The sequence below is a fragment of the Macrobrachium nipponense genome, chromosome 2, assembly GCF_015104395.2.
Source record: "Macrobrachium nipponense isolate FS-2020 chromosome 2, ASM1510439v2, whole genome shotgun sequence".
NCBI classification, from domain to species: Eukaryota; Metazoa; Arthropoda; class Malacostraca; order Decapoda; family Palaemonidae; genus Macrobrachium; species Macrobrachium nipponense.
The window spans coordinates 81,108,866-81,130,397 of record NC_087201.1 but is presented as its reverse complement, the minus strand read 5'-3'; the positions used below and the strand labels follow the sequence as shown (position 1 = coordinate 81,130,397).

The window sequence follows — 21,532 nt, the reverse complement described above, 5'->3', positions numbered from 1 at the left end:
GTTCACTACCAGCCCAGTAGTCAGGAGTCCCTGATGATCAGATGTAAACATTCCAATTTGCTTTAGGCCTAGGTAGCAGATCGAGGGGTGGCATGAATGTAAAGGACCTCAGGTTAGTACAATTAGGAAAATATTTACTTTTAATAATTGTGATTTGTTCTTACACAATATTCAAACCCTCAGTTCTTTACAATAGGAAGACTCACTGATTGGTGGGAGGAATCTGAGTAAGCCTCTCAGAACCGACTGGGGTTCAGCACACCTGAGATTTTCTTCCTGGTCATAAGAGTGAGAAAGGAAATCCAGCTACTGACATTTGATTGGGGTTTTGAACTGCGAGATCAAAGTCAGCCCTTTGAGTTATCTTGTACAGAGGAACACAAAGAACCATAATGTTGGAGACAATAAAGCAATTTAAATCACTGGGTTTCTTATGTCAATGTCTCCTTCACCCTGTTGCTAGCAGAAGGAGAGGATATTTGCTTCTAAAATCTACTCAAAGAAAATAGATTGGTAACTCTAAGGAGTGTCTTGCCTGCATCGACTGCCAGGTCCAGCATGTAACAGTCACTGTACACTGCCTGAAGGAAGAGAGTACGATGAAGGAGTGCCAGTCACTCCCGCAGTCGTATATACTCATTCATACTGTACAAGAAAGGCGAGATGCAATCTTGTCCAGTTAAAGGAGCTTGGAAAGCTACAGAACTTGTTGAGCAGCCACCACTGGTTCCATGGATAGTGTCCAAGACTTGTGGGAAATATCCTGAAGGTAGTGTGAAGTGAGGGTGGTCTGGCGTAACCACATCACCGGCTGTTGAACGACAGGTTCTTACGGAATACGAAGGAAGGGCCAGTACCCCTGACTACATGAGCTCTCAGATGGAGGGTACCGGTGTCGTCATTGCCAGCAGCAGAGTATGCCTTTCTGATTGTCTCGTGAAGCCAGAAAGAAATAGTGTTCTTGGACAATTCTTTCTTGGAACCTCCAGTGCTAATGAAGTCACAGACACTCAGGCCGGAGATGTCAAGTTTTCTTCAGATAGTGCCGTAGCATTCTAACAGGACAAAGCAACATCTTGTCTGGATCATTGCCAACAAAGTTTCTCAGGGACCGATGGGTTTTGAGTCTTTGCTACGAAGTCCGGGATGAAATTGAGCGTAACCGATCCCCATCTCCTTGAGTGCTTTATGTCGAAGCAAAGTCCATATACGTAGTACACCAACTTTTTGCCAATGCCAGGGTAAGTAGGAAGACTGTCTTGAGGGTCAGATCCCTTTCTGACGACTCTCGTAAGGGCTTGTATGGTGCACGAGTCAGGCTCTGCAACACTAGTCATATCCCACGCAGGAGGCCTGAGATCCTTAGGTGGGCACGACCTTTTGAAGCTCCTCATGAGCAGAGATATCTCTAGGGAGGAAGAGATATCTATGCCCATCAGCTTTAAAACCAAGCCTAGTGAAGCCCTATAGCCTTTTACAGTTGAAACTGAGAGAAGCTTCTTTCGGCAAAGGAAGATGAGGGAGTCCACGACCTGCTGAAGAGTAGTGGCTCTGACCGGAGAGAGACCCTGTCTGCAACACCAACCACAGAAGACAGTCCACTTTCCCTGGTATACTGCTGCAATTACTGTCTGAGGTATCCTCCCATCTCTGTTGTTCCTAGGTGAGAAAAGCCTCTCGCTCGCAACAGATGGTGGATAACCTCCAGCTGTGAAGACACAGGGAAGGCACTGCTTGATGGTAATGTTCTACGTGCAGTTTGACACAGGTCAAGCCAGGGCAGAATATCTCTCGGTGCCTCAGAGAGCATAGCCAGAAGGTTGGGATATCAAACGGCCACTTGGGGGCTACTAGAATCATCTGGAGATTTGAGGTGGACAACACTCAGTTGATCAACATGTGAATCATGCAAAACGGGGTAAAGACGTACAATTCGAGTTGTCCCACGGGTGTTGGAATGCCTCCTCTGCAGTAGCCCATGGGTCCGGTATAATGGAGCAGAAAGTCTTTAACTTCCTGTTGTACTGGGTGGGAAACAAGTCTATGACTGGTCGCCCCCATAGGTTGAACAACTTTTCCACCACGTCGGGGTGCAGAGACCATTAGGTCACTCTCACCTGGTTCTGGCAACTGAGCTTGTTTGCCACTACATTCCTCTTGTCTGGGATGTACCTGTCCAACAGCTCCACCAAGTTGGCTATTGCCCACTTGTGCACCTGCATTGGCAACTGGTGGCACGAGAGGGATGCAAGACGCCCTTGCTTGTTGATATGTGCCACCACTGTGGTATTAATTTCATCAGTACGACAGTGTCCCATCACTTGATCCTGAAACTCTTGGAGGGCCAGGAAGGCTGCCTGGAGTTCCAGGATGTTGATGTGAAGGTGCCTGTCGTGATAGTTTCACATTCCTGCAGTCGGCAACTTCTCCAGATTTGCACCCCATCCCTCAGTTGATGGGTTTGAGAATAGAAGCATGTCCAGAGGGGGAGTAAGATGATCTATTCCTATTAAGAGGTTCCTGTCGTTGAGCCACAAGTCTAAATCGCCTCTCACCTCCTGCAAGAGGGGGACAAGACAACTGATCGTCGCAAGACTGTGACCAAAACTCCATCCCATCAGTCTCCATATTGAGACTGAGTGTGAAGCCCACCATGAGGGACCAGTTTCTCTAGAGATGACAGGTGGCTAATCATGACTTGCCAATGCCGAGCTGACTGTTCCTGTTGAGACAGGAACTGTCATGCTGCCTTTCTGAACCTGCTGATACGGGAGTCTGAGGAAAAGATTCTTGCTGTTACTGTATCTTTCAGCATGCCCAGATACTTTATCCTCTGCTTGGGCTTGAGATCAGACTTCTCCAGATTGATCACAATCTTTAGATTGTGACAAAACTCGAGAAGGTGATCTCTGTCCTGTAGCAGCTGTGAGCGAGAGCTCGCCAAGACAAGCCAATCGTTGAGTTGCCTCAACAGATGTATCCCGTGCGAATGTGCCCAAGCTGACACTAAGGTGAACACTCGTGAACACCTGGGGAGGGGTTGAGAGCCCAAAACAGAGTGCTCCAAACAGGTACACCATCTCCCCAAGGACAAAGTGAAAGTATTTGCGGCAAAACTGATAGATGGGGATTTGAAAATGCTCATCCTTCAAGCCCACTGTAAGCATGAAGTCGTCCTCCCTGATAGAGGCGAGCGTGGTTCGTGCTGTCTCCATCTTGAACCGAGTCTGGCAAACAAATTGGTTTAGGGGAGATAGGTCTATGACTGGTCTCCATCCCCCCGAAGTCTTCTCTACGAGAAACACTCGGCTATAAAACCCTGGAGACTGGTCCGACACAACTTCCACAGTGCCCTTGCTCAGCATTTTCTGCACTTCTTTCAGTGCTGGGTCATTCTGCGAACCATTGAAGTATGACTGGATATGAACCCGGACAGTCAGTGAGGGGTGGCTGAGCCTCGAAGAGGAGTAGATATCCTTCCAAAAGGACATCCACTATCCACATCTCATAATAAATATACAGTGGACCCCCTATATTTGCGTACTCTGGATTCGCGGACTCGTGCATTTGCAGATTTCTCTTGGGAACGATATGGATATATATATATATATATATATATATATATATATATATATATATATATATATATATATATATATATATATATATATATATATATATATATGATATATATAAAAATATATAATAATATATATATAATATATATATATATGACTGGTAAAAATGTTCTGTTACAACAGAATTCCATCTAATAAAAGGAGCCCATAAAAACACCAAAATATAGAGAGAATAGTACTATATTTCAGAGACTGCTGTCTCCCTCTTCAGGTAGATGAATGAGAAAAGTTTACAGAAAAGGTGGTATTTATACCAAGAGGTCCATCCACAGGCAAGCCAATTTAGGTCACCCCCGGTGATAATCTTCCTTTAATCTTCTTAAGCGTTGGTTGAATGAAAACCTTGTCGATCGTATCTGAAATCCATGCTCCTTTTGAGATGTTCATTACCTGCCTCTCTTTTATTAAGGCCAATTCCATCATTTGACTCTTGTACCGGCAGTTGCTGCTATAAATTACATGTGACAAATTCCAGTTTATTCTATGGTTATGTTCATTTATATGGTTGAAAATAGCTGAGTTCTTTTGTCCATACCTAATTGACCGTATGTGTTATATTAATCTCTGGGGAAGTGATTTACCTGTAAATCCGATGTAAGATTGGTCACAGTCCTGGCATGGGATTTGGTAGACCCCAGTGTCCTTGGGAAAGGTCTTTTGTTGGACGTTAATCAGGGATTTGGCTAAGGTGTTTGGGTAAGTAAATGCAAAAGGGTTAGATTTTCCGAGAGTCTGAGTCACCTTCTTAATCGTGTCCAGGTGTGGAATTTTTATTTTATTGTTGGGTGTATCTCTGGTCTTGTCTTTAGGGGGTCGGTAGAAAATTACGTTTGCTTTGTTAATTGCTTTCTCAATTATATGGTCAGGATACTTTAAAGATGAAAGTTGCTTGCGAATTAGTTCAAATTCTTTTTCCAGGAAATCTGGGGAACAAGTTCGTAAGGCTCTTAAGAACAAGTTGCTGGCTACACCTATCTTGATAGCAATGTCGTGATAGCTAAAGTAGTGATGTATGAAAGTGAGAACGTTGGTTTTCTGTATATGGTAAATTTGTATTCTGTCGTGTCTACCTCAAGAAAACTCGAGAAAGCATCCCTCGAGCTCCAGAAAGCCAGATGTGATTTGGAGTTCCTGCAATATTGTGAACTGAATGATGTATACCCCAGATTCGTCCGTTTTAAGCTTTACAAGTCCTCGCTTTACTCCACAGAATTCTACAAGGAAGCATTGAGTACACTCCTTCGCAAGGAAATTGATACGAAGCAAGGAAATTGATACGTGATACGAAGCAAGCCGCCATACAGAAACTCGATACCAGTGATACTCAACTAAGGAATATATTGCATAATGATCTATCAACTTTGGACCGCTTATTATTTCAAAAACTGTTTACCAAATATATTAATGATTTTGTATCCAGCATTTATCAACATCACCAAAGAAAACTTCGGAACTTGGGTGTTGTTACTCCTGTTTTTAACCATAGAAACAACTGCATTTTTAATTTTTCTAATTATGTATTGTCAAAGAGAGAAGAGTTTTTATTTTCTTTTGGTCTTGACTTTTGCTTGCCTTCCTTTAGACCTGACTATGCCAGATTCTTTTATCCATTTGAAGAGCTGTTTCAAAGACTTATAAAGTTGGACATAGATAAAAACATCAGTAACTTGCAACAAAAAATATCTGCTCTGGTCCACAAAACTTATTCAGAAAAGATGATTTAAATATACTTTTGGCCTTAAGAAAACGTGAAGACTTGGTAATCTAAACCGGACAAGGGCAAAGGCGTAGTTTTATTAAATAAAAATGATTATATAACTAAAATGAAAAATATACTTGCAGATACCACGAAATTCAAACATCATGGTGATCCTAATTTTTTTAGATATCTATAAGAGGGAAGATAAGGTTAACAGATTTCTGAGAAAATTAAAGACAGATAACATCATAGATGAAAATACTTATCAGAAACTGTTTGTTACTGGCTCTGCCTTCAGTATCTTATATGGCCTTCCTAAGGTTCATAAATCCAATATACCAATTAGACCGATTATGGCTGCCTATAATAGTCCATCCTTCTCAATTTAAAAATTTGTCGTGTCCTTATTGAGTGAGCATGTTTCCAGTCAGTATATTTTAAAAAACGGGTTTGAGTTTCAAAATCAAATTATCAACCAAGATGGTGAATTATATATGGCTAGTTTTGATGTGGAATTTTTATTCACAAATGTCCCCCTTAACGAAACTATTGATATTATCATTGACAAAGTGTTTCCTGACGAAGAATATATTTTTCATGGTTTTAGTAAATTGCTTTTTATACAACTTTTAGAACTCGCAGTACAAGAGACTATCTTTTTTTATGTCTCTTCTGGAACAGAAATTCTTAGAATCTTGTTCTTCAGCTTTTAAATCTATGTTTTATAGAAGGCAGCACAATTCCTACAGTATATTAATTTACAACAACTAATATCAAGTTTACTATAGAAGAGGAAAAGGAAAATTGTCTACCATTCTTAGACATTTGCGTTAACAGAATTGATCATCAATTTAATACAGCAGTCTATAGGAAAAAAACGTATACTGGTCTAGCCAATAATTTTTACAGCTCCTGCCAAAGAAGTTTTAAACTTAACACTATCTCCACTTTAGTTCATAGAGCCCTGAAGTACTCTTCGAGTTGGGACATTTTTCATAGGGTAATAGAATTTTTACTATCTTTTTTTTTCAACAAAATTCATATCCCAAAGAATTAGTTAAGAAAATAATTAACAAACTTTTAACTAAATATCTGAAACCAGTACCACCGATTGTTGATGTTCCAAAGAAACTCATGTATGCCTTGATTCCTTATATTTCCAACCTGAAACTCTCACAGAAACTTACTCAAATCATTGAAGGTGAAATTCCATGCTTAAAATTAAAATTAATATCAAATACGTAACCCAAGTAAAATTGGCTCCCTGTTCTGCTTTAAAGATCATCTGCAGGCTTTTATGAGGTCTAATGTTGTGTATAAATTTATGTTCCCAGGATGTCCTGGTATTTACATTGGATCTACCAAGAGGCTATTGCAAATGCGATATTGCAGCCACATGGGGTATAGTTTTAGAACTATCCAGAGATTAAGTAGACCAGAGCATTCAAATATCAAAAATCATGCCATCAAATGTAAGATTGAAGTCAAGAAACAGCACTTCTCCATTTTAGGTTACAATAAGGACTCTGAGTATTTAACAACACTCGAGTCATTATTTATCAAAAGACTTGTTCCCTCGTTGAATAGCGGTAGTTCATCGTCTCCACTATACCTGGCATAGTCTTCTTTCTGACCTCAATCTCATTTCTAGTCATTCTCTCTCTTCCTTTCTTAGCGAATGGTTGGTGTTTTAGTAGTCGTGTTTTAATGTTCTTATTTCACTTTTAACTTTGAATTATGCTAATTTTTAAATTATAATTTTTAAATTTTAGATTGTAATTTTTATTTGTATTTTGCTTTTATTAATTTAAAATGTACTTTTATTTTAACCCTCTTACGCTGGAGCGGTAAATAAAAAATTGTCTCCCGTGTGCCGGAGGGGTTTCGGAGTGAGCGCGGAAGTGGAAAAAATATTTTTTTCAAAAAATCACAGCGCGCTTACTTTTCAAGATTAAGAGTTCATTTTTGGCTCCTTTTTTTGTCATTGCCTGAAGTTTAGTATGCAACCATCAGAAATGAAAAAATTATCATTATCATATATAAATAATGCGATATATGATAGCGCAAAAACGAAATTTCATATATAATTGTATTCAAATCGCGCTGTGCGCAAAACGGTTAAAGGTAACAAGTTACTTTTTTTTGTTCTAAATGTACACTAAATTGCGATCATTTTGGTATATAACACATTGTAAAACGATAAAAGCAACACAGACAAAATATTATCACAAAATAATGCATGAATTCGTAACGCTGCGGACGTAGACAAATATTTTTTTCAAAAATTCACCATAAATCTAAATGTTGTCCTAGAGACTTCCAATTTCTTTCAAAATGAAGAAAAATGATTGAATATTACTATACTGTAAGAGTATTAGCTTACAATTGCAGTTTTCGACCATATCTGAAGAGTTAAAGTTGACCGAATGTCGAATTTTTTATATATATTTTTTATATGCAATTATTTCGGAAATAAGAAAAGCTACAACCTTCAAATATTTTTCGTTTTATTCTACATGAAATAGCGCACATTTTCATATATAAAACTCTATGAAATGCCTAATATGAAACGGAGCAAATATTCCGAGAATGGGATGTACGTATTTCGGAGATTTGTGGCGGAGAATCTGCGCGCGGAGGGAAGGAAAGATTTTTTTAAAAATTCACCATAAATCTAAATATTTTGCTAGAGACTTCGAATTTGTTTCAAGATGAAGATAAATGACTGAATATTACTAGACTGTAAGAGTTTTAGCTTGCAATTACGTTTTTCGACCATTTCGGTAGAGTCAAAGTTGACCGAACGTGGTTTTTTTTCTATTTATCGTGATTTATATGCAAATATTTCAAAAATGAGAAAAGCTACAACCTTCAATTATTTTTTGTTATATTATAAATAAAATTGCGCACATTTTCATATATAAAACTTTATGTAACAGCTAATTTAAAATGGTGCAAACATTACCACAATCGCACGTATGATTTTTTCGGAAGAGTTACTGCCCGGACGTAAAGAAAATGTTATTTTTTTTCATAAATCCACCATCGAAATATTGTGCTAGAGACTTCCAATTTGTTGCAAAATGAAGGTAAATGCTTGAATATTACTAGAATATAAGCGTTTTAGCTTACAATTGCGTTTTTTGACCATTTCGGTAGAGTCAAAGTTGACTGAAGGTTGAAATTTTGGCAATTATCGTTATTTATATGAAAATATCTCAAAACTGATAAAAGCTCCAACCATGGGTTGTTTTTAGTTGTATTGTGCATGAAATTGCGCACATTTCCATATATAAAACTTTATATAACGGCTAATTTTAAAATGGTGCAAACATTACCACAATCGCATGTATGATTTTTTTCGGAAGAGTTACCGTGCGGACGTAAGGAAAAAGTTTTTTCATAAATTCACCATAAATCGAAATATTGTGCTAGAGACTTCCAATTAGTTGCAAAATTAAGGTAAATGATTGAATATTACTAGAATATAAGTGTTTTAGCTTACAATTGCGTTTTCGACCATTTCGGTAGAGTCAAAGTTGACCGAAGATTGAAATTTTGGCAATTATCGTTATTTATATGAAAATATCTCAAAACTGATAAAAGCTACAATCATGAGTATTTTATTGTTGTATTCTACATAAAAATGCGCACATTTTCATATATAATACTTCATGTAACGGCTAATTTACAATGGTACAAAAATTATGTCAAAGTAACGAAATAATTTCCGAGATGTGTCACAGATACTTTTTAGTGCGGCAAGAAAGAAATTCGCGCTTGCGCGCCTGCGTAATGATTGTAAACAAAACAACACCTTGATCCGTGAACTCCTAGCATCCCCCAAGGCGCGTGATTCAAAAGTTTTAGGCTGGTAGGCCTATAAGTATTTTTCCGCGAATTTAAAAAAAAACTTTTGTAAGTCGACGTAAAATACGTCCAGTCGGCACACGGGAGACAAAAAATGTCGACGTAAAATACGTCCAGACGGTGTAAGAGGGTTAACAGACTAATGATGCACAAAGTTCCTTGTGCAAAACGACAGAGAAAATCTGAATAGAAGATGGGAATGGTTCCTGACAACCGCTTCCCAGCGGCGGGAATGGGTACTAACCACCTGGCCGACCACTGCGTGTGCCGGGAGTTTTGAAATTCTGTCGGACTTCGGAGAATACAGCTATATATATACATATCTGACAGGTAAGTGTCATGAACAAAACAGGCTACACACTTTTGTGGTAATGTAGAAAAGGTTATCTTGACAAAATTAAGTTAGAAGCATATGCAGTATCTCAGTGGATAATAGAGACAAAGTCGAATTTCAGCTAGTGGAATTACTGATAAACGCAAGAAAATAGATGAAGCGTTACTCTATGTTAGTTCCGAACGGGGAGATGCGCATCGCACTCTCACATCTGCTAAGTTTCAGGAGATCCGACCTTCGCAGAATTTAAGGTGTGCCTAGAATTATGGGAGCCGGTAAATCAACAGGATAAGTGGTATAATCTAAGTATGTTTTTACACCAGAAATATGATGGGGATAGTATCGCAAACTTACATACAGATATAGAAAATTCGATCCGTAACTTAACTACCGATTTGAAACGAGCTGGCGTAGTTATTGGCGATGGTGATGCTTTTAGTCGTGACACAAAGGATTTAGTCAGTATGAAAGAGATTTTGAATTACATAGTTCGTGGTATAGTATATGACGCTATCGGGGAAGAAGAAAAACGAGTCTTTAAGAAACAGGATCCTGATCCTAAGCAGGATAGTCTAGCAGCTTTTAAGATTTATGAAAAAGGAAATGTGCAAAAAGGGACTGAATCTGGCAAAAGAATTTACAGGTTTTGTAAATAATGGAAACCCTAGTAGAAATAGAAATAATTTCCAGGGAAAGACAGATAGTGTTCCAGACAGATCTAGAAATTTCAAGCATAGACAACAAGGGAAACAAGATCCTAGGAATAATCCAAGGAATGGTAATGGGAAATTTTTCCAAGCAAACAAGAATAGTAAATATAGGCCTCAACAGCATAGAGGAAATCCAAACAATAATAATCCAAATTCGTCCAGCCCAACCCACAGTCAGAGCTCCGGAGATAATAAAACACAAAATAACAAGCAGGAACAACATTGTGCCAATTGTGGTTATTCCAACCACACAACTCAGAATTGTAGGCGACCATGCTATTGTTTTCATTGTAATAAGACAGGTCACCTAACACAAAATTGTTGGTTCAAAAATACCAATACTAACCATAATGCCCAAAGTAGTACACCCTAAAATAATAATCAGACTCAGTGACAATTACAGAAAGGTGTAATACAAAAGAAAGCTTCCTTACCAGTAGAAAATGAGAATGAAATAGTTACAGTAGGTCAGGAAGATAATTTCAAGTTTCCTTTTGAAGTAAATAAGGAGATAGTATTTTCAGTGAAGGATAAAGAAATATGCCAAGAAGATTTACCTATCATCCAAACCAGAATTAATAATAAACCATGCTCAATCCTTTTAGGTACAGGCAGTACAGTAAATATAATAGATAAACAAACATTAACAAAACATTTAGGCTTTGCAGATACAGAAATACAAGGTCCTGGTAGAATTATAAGGGGAATAGCCGGAAAATAAATAAAGGTGCTAGGCAATGTCACACTCGACGTAGAGATTTTAGACAAAACTTTAAGGAAGTATTTGTAGTATTAGAAGAAAGGTTTTACCCTATGCAAGCGCGGTTTCATATAAAGCTATGCGGAGATGTAGAATAATGTTAGATTGTGGAGAAAATAAAATCAATTTGCCATGCAGAAATAGAGAAAATGTTTGTTTTCAGCTAGAAGAAGGAAAGTCTTGCATAAATCTGATCAATTTATCTGAGACAACATCTTCTAGAGAAGCGAACATCCAAGAAACTAAGATAGATAATAATGCTAGCACAGATAATAGTGGAGTAAGTGGTAGAAATAATAGCTTACAAGAAATGTTCTTGGCCAGGAAGGATTCTATGATAGATTGTGCACAAATAAATAATATTAACAACGCAAGCCTTGATACTCAGACTTCTGAGCAGAGTTTTGACTCTGTACAAATTAACGCAACTGAACAATTTTTTGCCCCTGAACAATTCATTGGTGCGGAACATATTAATGCATGCGAACAAATTTATGAAGATGAATCACAGATCACTTATGGGCATTCAACAATAGATGAAGATGAATCAGAAATTGATTGTACATATCTTATAATGGATGAAAATAAAGAAGAAAACTATATCAATGAAGTCCTGTTATTAGGAACAATAAATAAGGGCGAACTAAACTCAACAATACTACTGGATGAAAGTTCGGATGAAACAGATGTCTGTTATTTCTCAGAGATACATGATGACGAAGAAATATGTTTAATCAGTACTGCAGATGACCATACTGTCAGATTTGTGCTTAATAGAGAAGTAGTTTTGTACCCGCAATGTCTAACAAAAGTTTGTCTTAGGGCTAAAGCAGATGAAGACTTGCATGAAGAAGACGTAATGCTAACTAATGAAAACTTACCTGACTTTGTTAGGATGGACAATGCCCTAGTTCACGTGAAGGGTAATAACTATGAGACATACGTCCAGAATTTTTCAGACAAAAGACTAATACTAAGACCTGGTATAGAATTTTGTACAAGAATTGTAGTGAATAATCCTTTACTAACACTAAGTGAAAAAACATTCTTCTCTAGCACAGAACCAAGTTCAATTCTAAATAAAGAAGTAAATAATACAGACTTTCCTCAGAATAGAGTTGAACTATTACAAATATTGGAGAGGTATAGAGATGTCATTGCTTTAGAAGGAGATAAGTTAGGCAGAACAGATACTTTGCAACATAAGATTTTTATACAAGATGGAACTAAACCATTCTATATCCCTAACTATAAGTTGCCAATAAGTCAACGACCGATCGTAGATCAGTTAATTGAAGAAATGAAGCAAGATGGTGTAATAGTACCTTCTAAATCACCATATAATTCACCTCTCTCATTGGTTCCAAAGAAAGATGGCACTTGAAGAATGGTAATAGATTATCGGAAATTAAATTCACACACCATTCCAGATAGGATGCCAATGCCAGTTATAAATGATATGTTAGCTCAATTAGGTGGAGCAAAGATATTTACATCACTAGACTTGCTTAGTGGATATTGGCAAGTACCTTTAGACGAAGAATCCAAGCCCTTAATAGCTTTTAGTACTCATAAGGAACATTTAAAGTTTGCAGTCATGCCCTTTGGTCTTACATCAGCCCCACTAACCTTTACTCGATTAATGCTCCAAATCTTAGGAGATATAGAGGATGTTTCAGTATATCTAGATGATGTAGTCATTTCTAGCAAGGACTTGGATAGTCACTTTAAGACATTAGAAACAGTGTTAGAAAGGCTAAAGAGTGCAGGATTAAAGATAAAGATTAAGAAATGTCAATTCATGATGAAATCATTAGAATATTTAGGACATGTCATCAGTGAAAATGGACTGCGTATGCAGGAAGGTGAAATAAAGGCAATTGTAAAATATCCAGCCCCAAGTAACTTGAAAGCCTTAAGAAGGTTTCTGGGGATGATCGGTTATTACCGGCCGTTCATTAAAGGATTTGCCACTATAACCAAACCATTAACAGATTTAACTAAGAGGATGTAGTTTATGAATGGAAGCCAGAACATGAAAGAGCTTTCCAAACACTCAAGGAAATGATGACAAGAAATCCAATTTTAGTGTATCCAGATTTCTCAAAAGAATTTTACTTAGCCTGCGATGCTTCTAGTACAGGTGTAGGTGCAGTTTTAATGCAACAAGGAAAAACCAGAATGAGAGCAGTATATTATGCAAGTAGAGTTTTGAACGCTGCAGAAAGAAATTATAGCACTACCAAACGAGTGCTTAGCTCTATATTGGGGATTACGTAAGTTTAGGCATATATTGCTAGGACATAAAGTTAATACAGATCACAAACCCATTTGTGATCTGTTCAAGAAAAGAACCCTCACAAATAATATGAAGTTTAACAGATGGTTCATAAGTGTATTAGAATTTGCCCCAGAATTTAGATATATCCCAGGAAGATATAACACTATAGCAGATGCCTTGTCAAGATCGCAAGAAGAAAACGAGAAACAAATCACAACTAATACCTTCTGCTTTAGTTGTCAGATCATAGATCTAGATTTAGAAAGAGTTCAGATCGAACAGCAAAAAGATGCTAACATTAGAAAAATAGTAGGTAAATTAATGCAAAATGAGGATGATCAGTCTGAATTTCAGTTAATTAATGGAATTCTATATAAAACATCAGATGAACCGAATGCTTGCTCACGTTTGTATGTTCCTAACACACTAACCAAAGAAGTATTAGAACTAACACACTCTTACAAGTTGTCAGGACATCCTGGAATAAAGAAAACATGTAGAACAGTCACTAGAAACTATTTTTGGCCGAATTGCAATGAAGATGCTAAAAGATTTGTTGAAACTTGTCATATCTGTAACGTACACAAGGGTAACGTAAATGTTAAAGCCCCTCTTGAGAAATATCCATCAGAATTAACTCCGTTTCAAGTAGTTTCAATGGATTTTGTAGGTCCATTTCCAAACACAACTAGAGGTAATCGTCAGATATTAGTTTTCATAGATTACTTGACTAGATATGTTGAGATCATTCCAATCAGAAACAGAGAAGCAACTACTGTAGCAGAAGCTCTGAAAACTAGAATAATTACTAGACATTCATGCCCTCAAACATTATTATCTGATAATGCAGGAGAATTTACTAGTGACATTTTACAGAAATTGTGTGAATTTTATGAAATTAACAAGTGTCAGGTTACAGCTTATAAACCAAGCTCTAATGGAGCAGTTGAAAGAACAAATAGTAAAATAAAGGATGTACTGAAAACTTTAGTGACTCCACAGACTGAAGATTGGGACTTAATGCTTGAAGACGTACAGTTCACTATTAATAACACTGTAAATGAATCTATCGGGGAAACCCCACACTTTCTGTTATATGGTTATCAGAAAAGAATGCCAAATACCTTATTAGACTCAGCAACTCCACCCAGACATACTTATAATTACGAAGACTACGTTGCATGGAAAACAAGACGGACTTTCGAGACTATAAAAGGCACAAGGGCTCGATTGAAGGAGTTACATCAAAAGTCTAGTAAGTATTACAACCAGAAATCAGCAGTCCCAGATTTAAAAATAGGTCAACAAGTATATGTGCTTAATCACAAAGTTGAAGGACCTAATGTTAAAGTAAGTCCTAAATTCCAAGGTCCATATAGAGTAATAGAAAGATTAAAGTTAAATAAATTTAAGCTAATGCATGAATCAACTTTAAATGAAATTTAAGGAAAAGATAGGACCAAGTGCAACAGGTCAATAACATTGTTGTATAAGGTTTACTGCTTAGAATATATTTTGCAGGAAATGGATTTCACTATGGCTCATGGTGAGCGATATCTGCATCTCCCTCTTGCAAATCAAGAAGGGAGCAATTTTAAAGGATCATGGCCAAGTGAAAATGATACACGACATAGCAGTTGTAACTATCAATATCACAACAGTCGATCAACAGCAACAGGAACTTACTGGATTAATGAGTAAAATTGAAAGTGTCATGACTACTAACCAGAACAATTCTGTTTTGCTAAAGCTTAGGGAGGATATCAGTCAGGTGTTACCCAAGAGAATTAAGAAGCGTTCCCTGTTGCCATTTATTGGCACAGCCTTAAACACTTTGTTTGGTGTAGCTACTGATGGTGATGTAGATAAAGATAGGGCTAGAATAGAAAAATTAGAAATGTGGGCCGCAGAACGAGGTACAATCATGACCAAAGTCATTGATGCAACTAACAAGAACCAAGATTTGATTATTAAACTAAAGGACTTTGTTAACAGTATGGCTCAGAATATTACTACAGAGATAAATGACTTAAACAGGTCACAATATGTGACTCAGTTGTTATTTGAAACGGAAACCTTTTTGTTAAATCATAAGGAACTTTTGAGTGCAGTAATGTTAGCCGCTAAAAACATTTTATCACCATACCTCATCAGTCCTAGTGAGTTACACCTTGTAATTGAAAAATGTAGGTTAGATCATTACTTCAAACCGCTTGTGCGAGATGTTCTTACTTACTATAGTCTCATTAGTGTGAAAAGGGTTTCTGATCACATTGTGTTGGTGATACCATTCAACAATAATGAAGTTAATAACCTGATATCCATTTACCCTTTTCCAATGCTAGTAAACAACAAGTCAATTGTTTTGAACCAAGCCATAGTGCATTTTGCATTGCAACAAAATTCACTTCTGTTGGTGAAACTAAGTGACAAAGATTTTGATGATTGTATCATGCTAGAAGCCAATGAGTTTGTTTGTAACATAAACAATTATTATGAACCACTTAACAAATTGTATTGCATAGATGATTTGATTAATGACAGAAATGGTGAGAATAACTGTGAGTATACCCCTTACAGTCCTGATTTCAAAGCTCAAATTTTGTATGGTGAAATGGTAGTATTTTCACAGAATCAAGTAACAGCTAAGGTCACTTGTAGGAATAACCAATCTCAGATAATGTTTAATAACATAAAATCCTTTGTGACATCTTGTGAAGTAGTTATTTTGAATTATTTGTACTACAAGCCTACCATTTTTGCTTCTTACACCTTAAATTTATCTAGACATATCAATCATTTTGATAATGTCAAGGATTTCAAATTGTCCAAACTTGAGTTACAATCATTTAAGAAACTTGAAGCAGCTAATCAATTTTTCCATATGTACAAGACTGACATTTCCCCCATCATGTCCATGATAAATATTGTTTTGATAGTGCTCACCATAGTTGCTTTCATATGTATTGTCAGAGTGTTAGTTGTTAACAAGCTCAACACCATTAAGACTTTACTGAATAATTTGCCTTCAAGTAACTGATATACTAGCATTATTGTATATATATAACCATTTTTGATTACTTTTAACATTGTATTTTTTATATGTAATAACTTTAATAATTTTAGGCATTGAGGTTACTGCCAGTAGGTGGCCGAGTGTTGTTAGGAAACAACAAAAGTCTGTCCAGAGTATAGCTAGGGACAAATTAGTTAGGAAAACCACTGGTAGAAAAATATATAGTAAGGGTAGAGTGATGAAGAATCTACCAGAAGTTAAGGTAGGAAAGGGAGTAGATGTGTACAGCATAGGACTGCACGAATAGCAGTTACGAAAACGAGACCAAACATTGGCACTTGTTTTTCAAAACAGAAAAATGCTAACTCCAATAGCATATCTGAACTTTAACTCCTTCAGTGGGTGGTTACCGTCAAGAGACGAAACCAATCAGACTAATCTGGGGCTGGCACCGGAAGTAAGGAAAGCCATTCAAGTAGAAGTAGGATGTGACTTAGAGAGTAGTTAAGGAGGAGCTAATTGAATCAGTTAGGTCCAAACTTCATTTGAACTCCTAGAGAAATTCAGTCAAGAACCAGTCCTTATACGGGGAGGCTGTGTTCCTTCTCACTCTGTTCCATTGTAGTGTGATAGTGTTGTATTGAGAACTTTGTACTTTATTCTAATTATAAGAAAATAATTAAGTGGTGTTTAACTTGCCAATTATCCCAAGGATTTGTTCCCATGCAAAAGCAAAGAAGAACCTCCTGAGAGACATGGCTAAAACGAATTAAATAATCTACAATGTTCCTATGAGAAAAGAAATTCAACCGTAGCAAGTGATAATTGAAAGTTAACCCATATAACAAATAACCTTTCAAACATTACCCGTAGCCACGAAGAGAACCAGAAGAAGAAGAGAGAATAAAAACTCGTAGCTACGCCACGCAAACATAACGAAGAGAGAAATAAAAATAAAACCCTGTAACACTACAATGAAAGATTCAGAAATTTAAGAAAAGATGAGAAGGGAACATTCTTAGATTATGCTTACAAAGTGAGAAGGTGTTTCAAACGTTGGTTAGAAGCTGCTAAAGTTAAAACTTTTGATGAGTTAGAAGAGTTACTTGTTCTTGAACAGTATCTTAAGGGAATTCCTGAACATATAAGAGCCTATTTGAGAGAGAGAGAGATGAAGAAACTTGACAAAGCTGCTACACTGAGTGAAGATTACAATATAATCAGTAGTAAATGTAATTACAATGTCAAGTACCAGAGTCAACAACGCCCAGGTTTTAAGTCTTATCCAAATAACAGGAACAAATTTAATGGGAAACCTACAAGTGATACTACCAAGAGTACACAAGGTAATACAACTCAGCAAGCTAATGTGAAATCCTCATCCAGTTTTTCAAGACAGTTACAGAAACCTAATGTTGTCTGTTTCAAGTGTGGAAGAGTAGGACACTACAGTCAAGAGTGTTACCGGAATCAACAGCAGTCAAAGCCAGTTGGTCAAGTTGTGAAAGGTGACCAGGTGAAACAAACTACGAAGAGCAGTGTGGGAAAGAATCAGACTCCAGAGAAGAATGAAACTAAACAAGCTGAATATTTAGCAACCAGTGGAAAGGTAACCTCAAGCAGTGAGTGGCTTAGCAGTGTGGAGGCTTTTAAGCCATATATCTATGAGGGTATGCTGTCAACTCAAGAAGGAAGTATGCAGGTACCAGTCAAGATATTACATGATACAGGAAGTAACCATAGTGTGGTAGTACGTGGTTCTCACCCTCAGTTGGAGAAGAGTCTCACAGGAGATTCAGTTATTTTGAAGGGTATAGGAGGAGAGGAAGTAACTCCTATATGCCGCTTACACCTGTCATGTGAATTGGTGACAGGGAATGTTGAATTTACTGTAAAGGACTCACTGGCTGTGGAAGGTGTACAAGTTCTGTTGGGGAATGAAGTTGGTGGTGTGCCATTTACTCCTTGTCCTGTAGTGACAGACAAACCATTGAGGATTAGTCCTACACTAGAGTTGGAGAAGAATAACCCCCATCTGTTTCCTAGTTGTGTAACTACCAGAAATATGAAGAGGACTACGACTGTTGGTGAAGAAACTGAGGATTTACACACCCAAGAAGGATCAAGTGAAGGATCTTTGTGCTTAGAAGAATTTTTCCAGGGAAGTGAAGCTTCCCATAGTGCTGACCAAGAAGAGATTTCCCAAGAAGATGAAGAAGATGACGACGGCGAAGAAGAACCTGATGTTCCTGAAGAGACTCCGAATAGTCAGTGTTCCTGAAGACAGTAGTGAAACTACAGTAGCTGAGTTAGCAGATATTGAGAATTCAACCCTTGAAGTTGGTCAAGTGACAAGAGAGAAGCTAAAGGACTTGCAGAAGAAGGATGCATCGTTAATGATTTGTTCTTCAGAGTTGTTGATCGAGAAGAGATGCAACAAACTCCTAGCTGTTATTATCTGAAGGAAGGTTTGCTGATGAGGAAGTATAGACCTACAGATATACCAAGAGATGCTGTATGGGGCGAATATCATCAAATTTGATTCCATATCCGTTGAGAAAGCAAGTGGTTGCAGTAGCTCATGAATCTGGACATATGGGAATCAGGAAGACTGTGGAGATCATGAAATATTTTTTCAGGCCTGGACTTCACAAAGATGTTAGCAGGTTTTGTCATGAGTGTCATACCTGCCAGATAGCTGGAAAACCGAATGAAACCATCAAGAAAGCCCCCCTACAACCTATAGAAGTTAGAGGAGAACCCTTTAGCAAAGTGATTATAAATATGGTTGGACCGCTGCCGAAGACAAAGAAGGGAAATGAGTATTTGTTAACATTAATGTGTCCTGTGACAAGATATCCAGAGGCAATCCCTGTTAGAAACATATCTGCCAAGATAGTTGCTGAAAAACTTGTGGAGTTTTTCTCAAAGTTTGGAATACCAGAAATAGTACAAAATGACAGAGGAACAAACTTTACTTCAAAGTTATTCCAGGATGTGATGAATTTGTTAGGAGTGAAACAACAGTTATCCACTGCCTATCAAGGTGCCTTGGAAAGGTTCCACCAGACATTGAAAAGTATGCTGACAAAGTATTGTTCTGAGTCAGGAAGAGAATGGGATGTTGGTTTACCATTAATGTTGTTTGAAGTTACGAATGCTTATCAAGAAAGCATGGGATGTTCACCTAATGAGATGATTTTTGGAAGAGAAGTGAGAGGACCGTTGAAGATTCTTGCAGAAAATTGGGAAGAAAATCAAGAGGAAAGCCAAAGAGAGTATGTGAAGAACTTAAGGAAAAGGTTGAAAGAGATTAGAAAATTCTCTTTAGAAAACTTGAAAGTGAGTCAAGAGAAAATGAAAAGGAGATTTGATGCTAAGGCTAAGCTAAAAAGTTTTAGTGTTGGTCAACAAGTGTTAATGTTCTTACCTGTCAAGAGATTTCCCCTCACTAATAAAGTATTGTTCTGAGTCAGGAAGAGAATGGGATGTTGGTTTACCATTAAACCTCTTACGCCGGAGCGGTAAATAAAAAAATGACTCCCGTATGCCGGAGGGGTTTGAGAGTGAGCGCAGAAGCGGAAAAAATATTTTTTTCAAAAAATCACAGCGCGCTTAGTTTTCAAGATTAAGAGTTCATTTTTGGCTCCTTTTTTTGTCATTGCTTGAAGTTTAGTATGCAACCATCAGAAATGAAAAAAATTATCATTATCATATATAAATAATGCGATATATGATAGCGCAAAAACGAAATTTCATATATAATTCTATTCAAATCGTGCTGTGCGCAAAACGGTTAGAGGTAACAAGTTACTTTTTTTTCGTTGTAATGTGCACTAAATTGCAATCATTTTGGTATATAACACATTGTAAAACGATAAAAGCAACACAGAGAAAATATTATCACAAAATGATGCATGAATTCGTAGCGTGCGGACGTAAAAAAATAATTTTTTAAAAAATTCACCATAAATCGAAATATTGTTATAGAGACTTGCAATTTGTTTCAAAATGAAGGTAAATGATGGAATATTACGATACTGTAAGAGTTTTAGCTTACAAATGCAGTTTTCGACCATTTCGGACGAGTTAAAGTTGACCAAATGTCGAATTTTTGTTTAAAATTTTTTTTTATATGCAAATATAAAAAAATGAGAAATGCTACAACCTTCCAATATTTTTAGTTATATTGTGCATGTTTTTGCGCACATTTTCATATATAAAACTCTAAAAAAAAGCGTAATATGAAAAGGCACAAATAGTAGGAGAATGTGACCTACGCATTTCGGAGATTTTCGGCCGAGAATCGGCGCGCGGACGGAATAAAAATATTTTTTTCAAATATTCACCATAAATCGAGATATTGTTCTAGAGACTTGCAATTTGTTTTAAAGTGAAGATAAAAAAAATATTACTAGACTGTAAGATTTTTATGTTACAAATGCGTTTTTCGACCATTTCGGTTGAGTCAAAGTTGACCGATCGTAGTTTTTTTCCTATTATCGTACTTTATATGCAAATATTTCAAAAATGAGAAATGCTACAACCTTCCAATATTTTTTGTTATATTGTGCATGATTTTGCGCACATTTTCATATATAAAACTCTAAAAAAAGCGTAATATGAAAAGGCACAAATATTAGGAGAATGTGACCTACGCGTTTCGGAGGTTCACTGCCGAGAATCGGCGCGCGGACGGAAAAATATATTTTTTTCAAATATTCATCATAAATCGAGATATTGTTCTAGAGACTTGGAATTTGTTTAAAAGTGAAGATAAATGATTGAATATTACTAGACTGTAAGATTTTTATGTTACAAATGCGTTTTTCAACCATTTCGGTTGAGTCAAAGGTGACCAATCGTAGTTTTTTTCGAACTTATTGTACTTTATATGCAAATATTTCAAAAATGAGAAATGCTACAACCTTCCAATATTTTTTGTTATATTGTGCATGTTTTTGCGCTCATTTCCATATATAAAACTCTAAAAAAAGCGTAATATGAAAAGGCACAAATATTAGGAGAATGTGACCTTTTCGGCCGAGAATATTTTCGGCCGAGAATCGGCGAGCGAAGGGAAAAAAAATATTTTTTTCAAATATTCACCATAAATCGAGATATTGTTCTAGAGACTTGCAATTTGTTTTAAAGTGAAGATAAATGATTGAATATTACTAGACTGTAAGATTTTTATGTTACAAATGCGTTTTTTGACCATTTC

The 21,532-nt window shown here is 36.8% G+C and overlaps 1 protein-coding gene across 4 annotated transcripts in view; it reads right to left on the bottom strand.

Moving 5' to 3' along the window:
• The window catches only part of LOC135220715 (intraflagellar transport protein 20 homolog), a 148,047-nt gene that overhangs the window by 10,513 nt on the left and 116,002 nt on the right, over positions 1 to 21,532 (bottom strand). The window lies entirely within an intron of this gene.